Here is a 14418-nt window from a genome sequence, read left to right as displayed (position 1 = left end):
ATAGATGTCTCTTGGTGAACATATGTATGAATTTATTTAATTGTTTTGTAATTACATGTATAAGCAGATTATTTTATCTGTGATTTTCATTTCAAGGTAAGTAAGGGGATATTACAAAATACTTGCTATCCAAAGGAGGCATAGGTTCTGAGAAAATAGTTGAGACCCTCTGGTTTGAAGCAGGTGCTTCTGTCCATAGTCCATTTGTCTGTTCCAAAGGATTGTCCCTGCTGTCCTGTGCTTGGTGCTGGGGAGTGATTTGAGAATCCGGCCCTAAGGCTAGAGGGCAGAGGCCTGCATTCTCAATCCCACCACTAGAGGTCAGGCATTCACAAGAGACTGGGGACCCATTGTTTCAGGCAGGCTTCCTCTCAGGTTCCTGCCCCTTCTTCTCCCTTGGTAACTGGGGAATCCCACTCTCCCCGGGGGAATTAAAAAAAAGAAATCTTTGTAGCACACCTCAGTGGAGGCAGATGGAACTGATGCACTTTTGGGCATCAAATATTTTTCACCCATCTTCCCTGTTAAATGCAGAATCTCTAGGGTCTGGCTGCCTCCTAGGGGTACCCCAGTGCTCCCTGCCCTCACTCACTCTACTGGCTTCGCTGGTGAGCTTACCTAGCTGGGCGACTGGTGCTGGGTTCAGTGTTCCTACACGGTGGCTTCTGCAGACACACGTCCTAGTAAATGTTTAACAACTTGTTCTGGGAGTGCAGGCTGATTTGCAGTGTTTGCTCATTTCCGTGGTGTTTCCGTACTTCTACCACGTCTGATTTCAAGCGTTCGATGAGATTTCATTGAACGCAGAGTTGGGAAGAGGTGCTAAGTAACATAATATTACATAGTATTTCCACCATACAGATGTAATCGATGTAAATAAACTTGAAAGAGTAGATAAGAGTGCAATGTAGTAAAATAATTAGGAAGTGATAAGTTTGGGATACTTATCACTTTAAAATGATAATTTATTTAATTTTACATATATAATTTAATTTTTAATAAAGCCCGTGTTTAATAACCAGATCACAAAAATCTTGGAAACTTTACAGTTGGTTCTTGGGAGACAGTAGAGGTAGACTCCCACCCACCACTGCAGGTAACCGGCTCTGGTCCACCTTTAAAAATCACGTTTGGGGGCCAGCCCCGTGGCTTAGTGGTTAAGTGCACGCGCTCTGCTGCTGGCGGCCCGGGGTTCGGATCCCAGGCGCCCACCGGCGCACCGCTTCTCCGGCCATGCTGAGGCCGCGTCCCACATACAGCAACTAGAAGGATGTGCAACAATGACATACAACTATCTACTGAGGCTTTGGGGGGAAAATAAATAAATAAAATTATAAAAAAAAAAAAAAAAATCACGTTTGGGGCCGGCCCCATGGCTTAGCGGTTAAGTGCACGTGCTCCGCGGCTGGCGGCCCGGGTTCGGATCCTGGGGGCGCACCAACGCACCGCTTCTCCCGCCATGCTGAGGCCGTGTCCCACATACAGCAACTAGAAGGGTGTACAGCTATGACCTACAACTATCTGCTGGGGCTTTGGGGGAAAAAATAAATAAATAAAATAAAAAAAAAATCACGTTTGTCTTTTGCAGTGTAAATTGCAGTGGTATTCCGTAAGAGGTAGGCAGGCCTGTCCCTGCTACTTAGTAACTGTGGCCTTGGTCTTATCTTTAACCTCTCTGTACCTCCGTTTCCTCATCTGCAAAATGGAGATAATAGTATTCATACCTATTTTTAGGCTACTGCAAAGATTAAATGAGATCACCTAGGTAAAGCTATTAGCACAGTGCCTGGCAGACAGTATGAGGTACTTAATAAATTGGAGCTTCTTGAGGGTTAATTAACATGCCTCAGGGGTAAAGCTGCACCTTGGGTTCTGTCATCAGCATCCTCAAAATACTCTGAGTATAGCCAGAGTGTCTGGCCCCTGACCAGCCAAAAGGGGACTGACGCTAATGGGCCAGCCAACAGGCTCTTCAGAGAGGCAGTGGCTGCCAGAGTTTCACAGCCCCGCCTCTGCCTCCACTGCTAAGTCACGTGAACATGAACAGTCAGGGCAGCCTTGAGGAAGAAAGTCAGCAAGAAAATGTGGTGTCAAATGACCCAGAGCAGTGTGGGTGGGGTTTGTGGGCTGATTCTGTCTGGAAGGGCCTCAGGCCATGGCTGCCCCCAGTGCCTTGCTTCTTCCCCGATGGCTGCCTCCCAGAGTCACTGCCCAGCCCTTGGGCAAAGGGTAGGGAGGAGAAGCAGCTGACCAGGCTGGCTGGCACCTGTGGAGGGAGGATCTGGGCAGTAACATCTGAAGACACAGCAGGTAGACACTCTCTGCTACCTTGACTTTTCTTTGAGTGTAAAATGGGGCTAATACTTTTACCCAGCCCACCTGGTCTGCGTCAGGGATAAAAAATGTCATCAAAGGGGCCGGCCCGTGGTGTAGCGGTTAAGTGCGCGCTCCGCTGCTGGCGGCCAGGGTTCGGATCCCGGGCGCGCACCGATGCACCACTTGTCAGGCCATGCTGTGGTGGTGTCCCATATAAAGTGGAGGAAGATGAGCACAGATGTTAGCCCAGGGCCAGTCTTCCTCAGCAAAAAGAGGAGGATTGGCATGGATGTTAGCTCAGGGCTGATCTTCCTCACACACACAAAAAAATTGTCATCAAAGAGTTGTCAGTGCTTCAGAAAAGCAGGAGGGGCTGGGTGGCCCTCTTCCACACACCTGCTGACTGGGCAGTGTCAGATGCACACCGCCTTGGGTGCACATTTTCCAGGGCTGGCGTCAGAGTTGGGGTTGGCAGGGGATCATAGTTGCTGTTCTGAGCCCTGACCTCTGCAAAGCCCCCTCTGATCAGTGGCCAACAGGGATTGGGCCACCAAGCCTGGCTCTCACAGGCTCCTGACACACTCTGAGGCGGGGTGCACTGGGTGACGGTGCAGGCCCACATATTCAGACAACCTGAGCTCAGGCCTGGCCCACCCATCTTGGACTTTGACTTTCTGAGGTGATGGTGGCTTGAAGACTTCCACCTCCCCTGGAGTCAAGCGAGTTTACTTCTTTACTTTTACAGGGCTTCGAAAGCTGCCCAAGGAGTCTTGAATTGAAACCAAAAAACTCATGCTAATTCCCATCTGAGGTCAGACAAGCCAGTAATCTGCCTCAATTTCCTTATAGGTAAAACTGAGGGATCAGAATGTCTCATTTTATGAGGGTGTTGTAAAGATAAAATGAGCTGGTGTGCAAGAAAGCACTTTTAAAATGATCAAGAGATATGTAAGGACAATTTGGTTATTATTTGCTATTTTTATTGGGGGTAGGAAGAGCTGCATGATTTATTTGAAAAAGTGTGACTTTGGAACAGACAAGAATGAATTCTGGGTTTGCAACATACATGCTGTATGGTTTTTGATGTCACAAAAATCTCTCTGAGCCTGTTTCTTCACGTGTAAAATGGTGTTGATGATACTTAACTTGGAGGATTGTTGTCAAAATTAGTGGTTACATGTATAAAGTGCCTATTAAGTACCTGGCACACAGTAGGTGCTCAATAAATAGCTGTCATTCCTGCTGTTATACATAATAGCGGTAGCAGCAGAGATACCATGGAGTAATTCTGAACCTTTACTCTTTACTTTCAGGGAGCCAAGCTCCTCTTTCCTGCTCTGTAAGTGGCAGAGGCACAGGCTCCGAGTTAGATTCCTGGGAGAGGGAGAAGGAGAACCAGGCTGTCTGACCCATACCACTGAGTGACTGACTCATCCCAGTTTGCCCAAGATTGTCCTAGTTTTAGCACCAGGAAGTCCCAAGTCCCTGGAACTCCCTTAGCCCCAGGCAAACTGCGATGATTGACTCCTCTGCTCACCACCAACCTAGGTCTAACCCTCAAGCCATTTTCCAGTGCCTAGACTTAGAGTATGAAGATTTATACTGAAAATTTGGAAGGATCCAGGAATATTAGCTCAAAGAGCCAGCTTAAGTCCTTTTAGAAGCAAGCAGAGTCTAAATAAGTGAAAACAAAAAATTAGCTCTGGTCTTAAAATTCATTATGTTAGGTGTAAGACAAAAAAAATAATTTGTGAAGATCACATATTATATGATTCCATTTATAGGAAATGTCCAGAATAGGCAAATCTATGGAGACAGAAAGCAGATTATCCGTTGCCTAGGGCATGGGGTGGGGAAGAAATGGGAAGTGACAGCAAATGGGCATAGAGTTTCTTTTTAGGATCATGAAAATGTTCTAAAATTGATTGTAGTAATGGTTGCACAACTATGTAAATATACTAAAAACCAATGAATTGTACACTTTATATACAATTATACATTTAAACTGAATAGTATGGTATGTGAATTGTACCTCAATAGAGCTGTTAAATTTAAAAAAATATTTTAAAAAATTTTACACAATTTTTTAATAAAAAAGAACCAATGGTTCCTCCCATTTGAAAATCTCTAAATCTAAATTATTCTTAACCCTCATCTTGAGAGTTATCTCTTTAATGGCATAAAAATATTTAACCTAGGCCAGGGAATACCATTTCCATTTTGCAGATGAGACAAGCAAGGCCCATATGCAGAATCTAACAGGGGCTTTTGCTCAGTTCTGTAGAGGAGGCCAGTGGAACCTCAGGCGGGTGGGGAAAGCAGGGGGAGGAGAGGCCGAGGAGCCAACATTTACAAAGGGAGGAAAGACACTCACCTCTGATCCTGGCAATATAAAGCAGAAGGAATGCACACTAACCCAAGGCTCATCCAAAATGCCACAGAAGGCCAGAGGAGCAGCTCTGGAAAGCTTGCAAAGGGTAGGCGGGGAGGGCATTGCAGGCAGAGGGAACAATGTGGTCATGAGCTCTGAGATGTGAAAGCAGGTCAGAGGTGCACAGGTGGTGTGGGGAGGCTGGAGTGTGGGGTGTGTGGAGGTATGGGGAGGATTTGTGCCAGATTGTGGAGAGCACAGGACACAGTCCTTGCTCTGACTTTGATTTCGTTCTGTGGACACTAGGGGGTCCAGTGGAGGATTTTTAGGTAGTGAGTAACAGACCTGCAGAGGGTCTCAGAAGCCATTTTACAATGTGAGAGGTCACGGAGTGGGTTAGTGGCCAAACCGCTGTGCAAAGTCAGAGGCTCCGATGCCCAGCCTTACCCATCTTCGACTACACCAAGCTGCCTTCGAGGATGATCTGTCCTCTCTTCTTTTCATCTGTCTTCTCTAATCCCACCCCCCACCCCACAGTGCCCTGCCCCTTTTCCTTGCTTTCTTCCTCCTTGTCCCCTTTCTGGACTTTGGGTCTGTTGGGGTGTTCCTGAAGTTGGAGGCAGGGTCGTTGAGCTCTGTTGCAGACCCAGGCAAGGTCGACCTAATGTTTGCTTTTCAACCCCCTAGTGGTCCGGGCAATGCAGCCCCAGTAGAGGGGGGAAATGAGTAGGAAGGGGAGGTGTCCATCTCTCCGGTAAGTCTGGACCTAGGAAGGCAAGGAAGAAAGAAGGCAGAGCAAGGACAGGCTCTTGGAAAAGGTAGGAACAGCCACAGGTTCTGTGGGGCCGAGAGGGGAGGGTTCTCTTGGGTATGGGTGTGTGTGCATGGGGGGGGGCGCTCTGCTTGCCTTGTTGGCGCTATCTCAAGGACAAGCTCTGTTAATTCATAGCCCTTTCCCAGAGAATCTACTAGAACTAGGCTTGGTGAGAGGCCCTGAGGCGAGTATCTTTGTCCAAAGAGCATTTGAGAATAGCGGCGTGCTTGACCTAGCTGCAGCAAAGGCCGAAGTCCATGGGTCCAAGCGCAGACTATGGCACTGATTCTCAGTAGGAGCGCCTCAGCATTTATTGAGCACCTCTGAGACACGCACTGTCCAACGCCTTGGGGCACAACGATAAAAAGTCACAGTCATCGCCATCAAGGGGCCACAAGCCCTGTAAACACGTAAACGGAGGACTTAGCTCCCAGGGCCGCAGTGAGACATCACCAATAAAAGATGTGGCCATACAGCGCACAAACTGCTCCATAGTCTATGCTGGAAAACAGCCCAGGAGGCAAGGCTCAGGATAGGACATAAAGTTAGGGGTGTGGCGGAGTTCTAGCCCCGACACTGCCAGTCCTGGCTCTGAACCTCAGTGTTCTCAACCTTGAGACTCGTTGTGTGCTTTAGTGCGCTGAGGAATCACTTCGGAGTGCTTGTTAAAATAGAGATTCCAGAGTCCGACTTTACTGAATCAGATGGGCTGAAGATGGGACTCTGGATCTGCATTTTTACACCCACCCCACCCCCCAGGACAATTCTGAGGCTGGTAGGCTACGCACCAGAGTTGCAGAAGTACTGCTTAATAGGGAGATAATGACCTGCCTCAGCCTCAGCCACAGGTCAGGCAAGCCATTCAAGAGCTAATAAGGCGACGCGCGTGAAAGCGCCTTGTAAACCTGAGAGCAAACCAATTCTTTGCACATAATAGTAATCCAACAATCCAAATAATATCCCCCAAATCCAAATAATAATAATAGTAAAAGAACTGGAGAGCACACTGCAAATGCGGCGCACTCGCAGTCGGTACCACGACCCAGTCCACTCCATGGCAGGCGGCGCGACTGTCTCTTTAAGGCTCCCCCCGCCCCCTCCGCAACCCAGTCTCGCTTCCCGCGGGGCGCGCGGCCCGGCCGGCGGCGCGTGCGTGCTGGCAGCCGTCGACCGGCGGGGCCTCCCAGCGGGGCGGTCGCGGCGGCGCGACGCCGGCGCTTGTTGCGTGCGCGCCTGGCCCCGCCCCCTGCCCGCCCCTTCCCCTCCCCCTTCCGCGGGCCTCCCCCGCCCGCACGGTACAGCTGGGCTAGTGACGCGGGCGCCGCCGCTGCTACCGCCGCCGCGTTCCATTCTCCTCAGCCGGCGACAGCTTCGCCTCCTGCCTCCCGCTTCTTCCTCTCGCAGCGCCAGCCAGACGGGCACGCCGGGCCTCGCTTAGAACCCAGAGGGCTGCGGGCGCGCGCGGGCGGCGGAGCGGATCCCGGCGCCGCGGAGGCTGCGAGCGCCCCCCTCCCGGAGGTCGCCGCCCCGTTCCCCGGGTGAGTTGTCACCGCGGCCGGGGGCGGCGGGGGCGGGCATTGTGTCCCTGGCGCGCCCGGCCGGCTGTCAGGGCGCGGGGCCGGCGCGCACCGCCCGGGGGGACGCGGGGGAGCCCGGCGTCGGCTGCCCTCCGCGCTGGCCCCGCTGTCACCCGGCCGCGAGCTCCGCGCTGGCGTGGGCCGGCCGGGCGCGGTGCCGGGAGGGCGGCCGGGGGAGGCGGGCGTGCGGGCGCGCGGGGGTTGTGCGAGGGCGGGAGGAGGACCGGACGGCCGGTTTGCGGCTGGGGCTTGGTGGCCGGGATCGGGGCGCGCCGTCCGGGCCTCGCCGGGCGTGCGGGTGCGCTCCCCGCCCGGGGGTTCAGGGTGGAGACCACACTTTGCGGGTCGCTGGAGAGGAGGTAGGCGGAGGCCCTCTTTCTTTATTACTGTTGTCATTGCTCTTTCCAACCGACTAAAGCTGCGGGTCCTGCGCCGGGCAGGGAGGCTTGGCGACAGTGGATTTCCTGAGGAAGCCTTGGAGCCCGAGTGGGCGAGCACTGGAGCTTTCTGGAGCCCCCGCGCCTCGTCTGCTCTTTAATCTCGAAAACTTTTCTTGTTATCCGGGCTGAGACTCACCGAAACCACTTCCTGTTTATATATGTAGACTTTCTTTTTTACTTCTGGGTTTTAGAGACTCCAGATATTAGTGTAGGGCCGACCCTCCCGCAGGGTTGTGGCCGTGGGGCTGCAGCAGTGGAAAAAGTTACCTATAACGAAATTAGGAGGAGGAGGTGGTTTTGGGGACCGTAAGACCCAGGAGGAAAGAGGCGTCAAAGGGAAGTCTTCGGCTGGTTCCAGGGAAGTTCGCGTCTTGGCAAAAAGGCCTAATGCTGCTGTTCCCACAGAAGGTTCTCTCAGTGGAGGGCGGCATGCTGGGCTTCGTTGCTCTTGCTCACTGGGCTCCTGTGTGCTCTGTGCAGAGATGCAGTGAAACGACCCAGTTCAGTTAAATCATAGGCATTTACTCCCTTTCCAGATTTACAGAGATGGGAAGTGTGTCTTTCTATCCTTCACAGTGGTTAATTCTTCACAGTGGTTAATTCATTTGTTGCTCTTTAAATTCCTCTGGTTGAAGATAGATGTATGCATGGTGCATACCCACACCTTTTCTGTTTTGGGAATTCCACACCCAAATTGTCACTATTTAGTGGAGGCTAGTAGAGACATGTGCTTGGCATTCAGTTCTGAATTTTCAGGGCTTTGGTTTTTAGCTAGATGCATATTCAAGTCGGTGAGGGGCAAGGTATGTCTATCTCCCCCTCAATAAAGGTATTTAATAATGCAACAGTATTAGCAATAATAGGGAAAAGTTATTGAGGATTTACTGTTTACCAAGCTTTGTACTAAGAACTTTACTTTCTTGATCTCATTTAATAAACAACAAAGTTTTGAGGTAGATACTGTTATTATTCCCATTTTTCCAGTCAAGACCAAAGCCAAACAAATTCAGTTAACTTGCCCAAGGTCACAAAGGTGGCTTGTGGTGGAGACCACACTCTTAACTACTAGAGTGTACTGTTAGTTTCTAGTTTGCTTGCTTTTTGGCAAAATTGAATCTGGAGGCTTTCCAGAACCTTTTCAGAGCACTTCTTCAGACTCTTTCTCAGATCAGGAGCATCTTTAACTCTTTCTCCAAGGTACTCATTTATGGTATGTATGCATAGCATTCATTTGTTCATTCATTCAGTACTCACAAGTATTTATGTGATACAGAATGTATGCCAGATACTGTGCTAGGTATTGGGGATACTGTAGTGAGTAAGACAGAACTCAGCCATGCCATCATGTACTTCACAGTCTTTAAGTCAATTTATTTTGGTTTATGTTGTTCATTTTCATTGGTGGCCATTTGCTGCTTAAGTAACTTCTGCCCATTGAGTTAAAACAGAGGACAGTACTGGTATGAGGCCTGATATATAGGACTTCCTGTCCACAGAGTGAATTTTTGAATACTGTAGTAGAAATGGCATGTGAAACAAATCCTCACCTTACAGCTAAAAGGGGACCAGTCCCTGGGTACTCAGAGTAGGGCTGCCTACCCTCTGCCCTGCAGTGTTTAAACCCTGAGAGCAAAACCACTGTCAAATGGCAGAGTTCTACTTGTTTGCTGAGGCCTGCCTTCTCAAAGCTCAGAATTTGGGCGGATAGAAAGAAAAGAAAGAAAGGTGGAATTAGGTGTTACAGATGCAGGCTGTCAGATGAAGAGACCTCAGCACTTTGTCTGATTTCCTGGCAGGTCTGCATTGTGTGGCGATTGAACATGTGCTCTTATGTAATGGTGCATCTCCTGGCAGGGGATTTTCTCCTTTGCTGTTGCTAGGGCAGCAATTCCTACAGCTGCCCTGCCCCTCCATACAGATACCCATGCACCCTCCAAAGGTAATAATTCACCTGGCTTCTTGAAAGTAAGAACTTCTTTCAAGTTTATTGCTACTAAGCATTGTTTCACTCCCTCCATGCTTTCTCATCCGCCAGATAAAAACTTGCCTTTTGTTTCGAATCTTTCCTTGTGTTCTTTTTCCATATCTTTAGCTCTTCTGACAACCAGGATACTAATGGTATCTGTCTGTGGGCTTGGAGAATTACAGTATCTTTGAAAAAATTAGTGAGTCACATAATCTTTCTGGTTTGCATACCAAAACAAGTGAACTGGGGAGAATGTCTTTAGCAGAGCCGCTTGCCTGCAGAGAAGGAAGGCCAGGTAACACATGTGCTTGTCGTTCCCCTCTAGTTCCCCATTTACCAAGGACAGTTCATGGAGAGGCAGCAGCAGGGCTGTAATGCCCCCTTATAGGCCTGAAATCCCCCCTTATAGGCATGAATGTCAGCAGATCCACTGGGCCCGGTTGTTGTAATGGCCATGCATGAAGCATTTTACTGAGCTCCTGAATTGACGTGTGATCTCCTAGTTGAAGCTGACAAGCAGGGTTCATTTTTTCCTCTTCTATCTGCCTTGACAGTAGGGAAGTCTTGTTTAGGGGGCACTACTTCAAGCAATAGGAGAAAGATGAGAAGGAATAAAGAGAGGAACAAGCCCAGTGCCTGCCCCCCGCTGCTTTTTTTAAACTTTGAAAGCACATATTGCTCCAGTGCAGACATGAGCGTTGAGGGTTAGGACACTTGGGTTAAGGGTAAACTTTGGAACAAATGCGTATATGATAATAGAGATGCATTCCTTTGGTTTCTCCCCAAGATGGCTTCAGTTTAGGGGCCACGCACATATCCCACCATAGTGAGACTTCATGTAGTGGAATGGTTTTTTAAAAATTAATATTCTTGGGGCCAGCCCCGTGCGTAGTAGTTAAGTGCGCGTGCTCCGCTGCTGGCAGCCCGGGTTCGGATCCCGGGTGCGCACCGATGCACCGCTTGTCAGGCCGTGCTGTGGCAGCATGCCACATAAAGTGGAGGAAGATGGGCACGGATGTTAGCTCAGGGCCAGTCTTCCCCAGCAAAAAAAGAGGAGGATTGGCATGGATGTTAGTTCAGGGCTGATCTTCCTCACACACACAAAAAATAAATGAATAAAAATTAATATTCTTAAGTTATGTTGCCACATTGCAGGAAACTTGGAAACTAGAGCAGTGAGAAACAGTGCCTGTAATGTGGGAAGGGGTCGTTCCATATTGGTGGGAGTGAAGGATGCAGTGTGAGTTTGGGGCTGGGGGTTTTGTGATGGTATTTGATGCTGCTAACAGCTGTGGATCTGAGACCAGTGAAGCAATTTCAGGACAGTGTTGGGGTGACCGTCCTTGAGCATCAAGATCTGTTCACTCCCACCCTGGCTAGGATTAAAGGCAACAGCCGTTGTTCTCTTGGATGATTGCAAGTTCGTGAGCGTGCCTGTGTCAAGACCTTTATCTGTAAAAGTAGAGGTTCGGGGGACAGAGTGCCTCTTACAAGTCTTAGGTTTTAGCGGCAGAGCCTGTCAGGTGCCTGTGGATGTTTCCTTTTCTTTATGCTCACGTGTGTCTGTGACGGTGTCCTTTTTCTTCCATTTTAGTCCTTTGGCCTAGAAACCAGCAGGGTTCCTCTATGCTCTCTCATCCTCTGGTTCTTACCTGAGTGTGGAAGTCTCCGCTCTGCTGGTAGACCTTGCAGTGGCATCGAGCTGGGTCACTTCAGCCGTGAAAGGCCACCTGTGCTGTTAGGGCTGGGGGACAGTTGAGTGTGTGTGAAGGTACTGGTATAGCAACAGCAGAAAATGCAGCTGTAGTGAGAACTACAAACTCTGGTGTTGCTGTGATATATTCTGCCTCCCTGGCTCTTACGTCTTAAAAAAGGAAAATAGCCACCCTTGAAACATCTGAAGGCTGCTTGCCAAGAATCAGAAACAGGATATTATTGAAGCATTTTTCTCAAGCAGAAACAGATGTCGTTCCCTGTTACTGTCGCCAGTGTTAGTAGATCCTTAAAATTACCTGATAGCAGCGTGCTCTTAAATGTACTCCCCTCCTCCCCCACACACAAGTGTTATACTTTTGGGCAGGGCCCCATTGCTTGATTTGGGGGAAGTTAGCCTAGGATTCCTGATGACAGTAATAGGTTCTCAGTGGGTTTGCAGATTGCAGAGGTGGTGACTTACAATTCTTTATTACTCAGAAAAGGATCTTCTGTGGTGAGAAGTTACATGATTTGGGATTCTTTTCTCCTGTGGTTGGCGATTGGACACAAAACCTCAGAAAAGAGACATGAATAGGTGCTGTTTCCCAGCTCTCTTTCTTTCTTACCGTTCTTTCCTAAGGAGGGGGAACTTCTAATCTTTCCAAATCCAGCCTCCTGCCAGCAGTGACTTGCCTTCACCCACAGAAGTTTAAGATTAGACCGTGGAATTGCCCTGTGTGTAGACTCTCCTTGCTGAAATTTTGGCTAGACTAGCCTTCGGCTTCTGACAGAGCCAGTAAAATGAAACTGGCTTCTGGGAATGGTATAGGATCTGTTTATCCCATTTTTCCTTCTTTGGGTTGTTCTCAGTTGATCTCAATAAACTAAGGGGGTGGAAGTTTAAAAAAGGGAACTTGCACAAGAGAACAAAGTGGTTTTACTTATTTTGCATTTTAAATTGAGTCAAGGCAAACTCTCTGAGGAAAGACTGAGGGGGATTTTTAAATTTTTTTAAATTGTCAATACACTGGGACAAGATTATAGAAAGCTTGGAAAATAAAGGGGGAGAAAATCACCATGATTCTGCCATCCTAACACAAACATCATTTCCATGTATTCTATTTTTTCTATCTTTTAGTTGGTAATCCCTGTGCATTTAATTTTGTATTCTATTTTTTTCATTTAGCATTATACCATAAACATTTTCCTGATCGCAGCACATAGCCTTTATAATTATTTTTAATGGCTTTATAATATTCCATCAAATCACCTATGATTTAAGTACTCTCTTTATACATGTAGTTTTTTTTTTTTTTTTTTTTGTGAGGAAGATCAGCCCTGAACTAACATCCATGCTAATCCTCTGCTTTTTGCTGAGGAAGACCGGCTCTGAGCTAACATCTATTGCCAGTCCTCCTCCTTTTTTTCCCCAAAGCTGCAGTAGATAGTTGTATGTCATAGTTGCACATCCTTCCAGTTGCTGTATGTGGGACGCGGCCTGAGCATGGCCGGAGAAGCGGTGCATCAGTGTGTGCCCGGGATCCCAACCCGGGCCGCCAGTAGTGAAGTGCACGCACTTAACCGCTAAGCCATGGGGCCGGCCCTATACATGTAGATTTTTTGTAAGTTTGCTCAAGGGGATTTTTTTGGAGGGGTGATTTTATTTTGTCATATATATAGATATTTTTTTTTTTTTTTTTAAAGATTTATTTATTTATTTTCACCCCAAAGCCCCAGTAGTTAGTTGTATGTCATAGTTGCAGAGCTTTCTAGTTGCCGTATGTGGGACGCGGCCTCAGCGTCGCCGGAGAAGCGGTGCGTCGGTGTGCGCCCGGGATCCGAACCCGGGCCGCCAGCATCAGAGAGCACGCACTTAACCGCTAAGCCACAGGGCCGGCCCTATATAGATATATTTTTAAAGCAGCTTTATTAAGACAATTTATATATTATAAAATTCACCCCTTTAAAGTGTACAGTTCAGTGGATTTTAGTATGTTTACAGAGTTGTATAACCATCACTGTAATCTGATTTTAGAATATTTTCATCACCCCAAAAAGAAACCCTGTTAGTAGTCACTCTCTATTCCTCTACAATGCCCCCAGCCCACGGCCACCACTAATCTACTCTCTCTATGTAGTTAACCTATTTGGACATTTCATATAAACAGAATCATACGATATATGGTCTTTAGCAGTTGACTTCTTTCACTTAGCGTAATGTTGCTGAGGTTTATCCATGTTGTAGCATGTATCTGCTTCACTCCACTTTATTGCTGAATAATCTGTTGTATAGACATACCACATTTTGTTTATTCATTCATCACCTGATGGACCTTTGGGTTGTTTCTGTTTTTTGGTTATTATGAATAATGTTGCTATGAACGTGGACATATATTTTCATTTCTCAGGGAGAGAATTTAAAAGCTGCATCCAGGGCCGGCCCTTTGGCTTAGCGGTTGAGCGCGCACTCTGCTGCTGGCGGCCCAGGGGTTCGGATCCCGGGCGCGCACCGACGCGCCGCTTCTCCGGCCATGCTGAGGCCGTGTCCCATATGCAGCAACTGGAGGGATGTGCAGCTATGGCACACAACTGTCTACTGGGGCTTTGGGGGAAAAAATAAATAAATAAAGTTAAAAGCTGCATCCATATTTCTACTTTGGAATTAACATTCTACTTGGTTATGCAGTTTGGGGAAGAACAGTGTTATAGCAAAATCTCTTGGTCCTGTAGTGTTGAGAATATTGCCCTGAATTAAGAAAAGATGTTACCAAAAAAAAAAAAAAAGAATCATGTGTTGATGAAGTTTGAACTCTCCAGTAGGATTATTTCCAAATCTTTGGCGCAGAACTTTAAACTGTAGTGAGAGTTGACAGATGCAGTAGTGCCTAAATTCAGTGCACATGTAGTGCTCCTTTAAAAAAAAAAAAAAAGAGGATTTTCAGTGTGAAGCCTCAGTTCTAAATCGTGCCATTGTGTTTTATGGAGAGAACTTGACCATGAACCCCGTAGAGCCTTCTTTATCAAATGTAATTTATAGTTCTCAGAATCTTTTTCTTTCCTTGTGAAAAATTCCATGCCAGGGTTCTGTGCACCTGCTTGGAGGCTTCTGCTAGGCTGGGGAGTGGAATGCTTACTGAATCGAGAGCCCACCAGCGAGGTAGAGGGAGGGAGAGGGCTGTGAGTGTGGTTAAAATGTAGGTCTGAGAAAGAATGCTCTTGAGGACAGCTCTCACAGGGCT

The 14418-nt window shown here is 47.9% G+C and overlaps 1 protein-coding gene across 4 annotated transcripts in view; it reads left to right on the top strand.

The window, feature by feature from the left end:
* Window positions 1-2231: 2231 nt before the first annotated feature.
* Window positions 2232-14418, top strand: part of SUSD6 (sushi domain containing 6) — a 101677-nt gene continuing 89490 nt past the window's right edge. The window contains exon 1 of one of the 4 annotated variants that reach the window (XM_087448320.1): window positions 2232-2310. The gene's annotated coding sequence lies outside the window, so the exon portion shown is untranslated. Of the gene's footprint in view, window positions 2311-6814; window positions 7040-7361; window positions 7438-14418 lie in introns of those variants that run through there. The other 3 variants (XM_087448319.1, XM_087448322.1, XM_087448321.1) reach the window with 3 other exon arrangements.

The sequence above is a fragment of the Ceratotherium simum genome, chromosome 24, assembly GCF_057802395.1.
Source record: "Ceratotherium simum simum isolate JZ-2026a chromosome 24, ASM5780239v1, whole genome shotgun sequence".
NCBI classification, from domain to species: Eukaryota; Metazoa; Chordata; class Mammalia; order Perissodactyla; family Rhinocerotidae; genus Ceratotherium; species Ceratotherium simum.
Note: the sequence above shows the minus strand (reverse complement) of the source record. Positions and strands in the feature narration are given on the sequence as shown.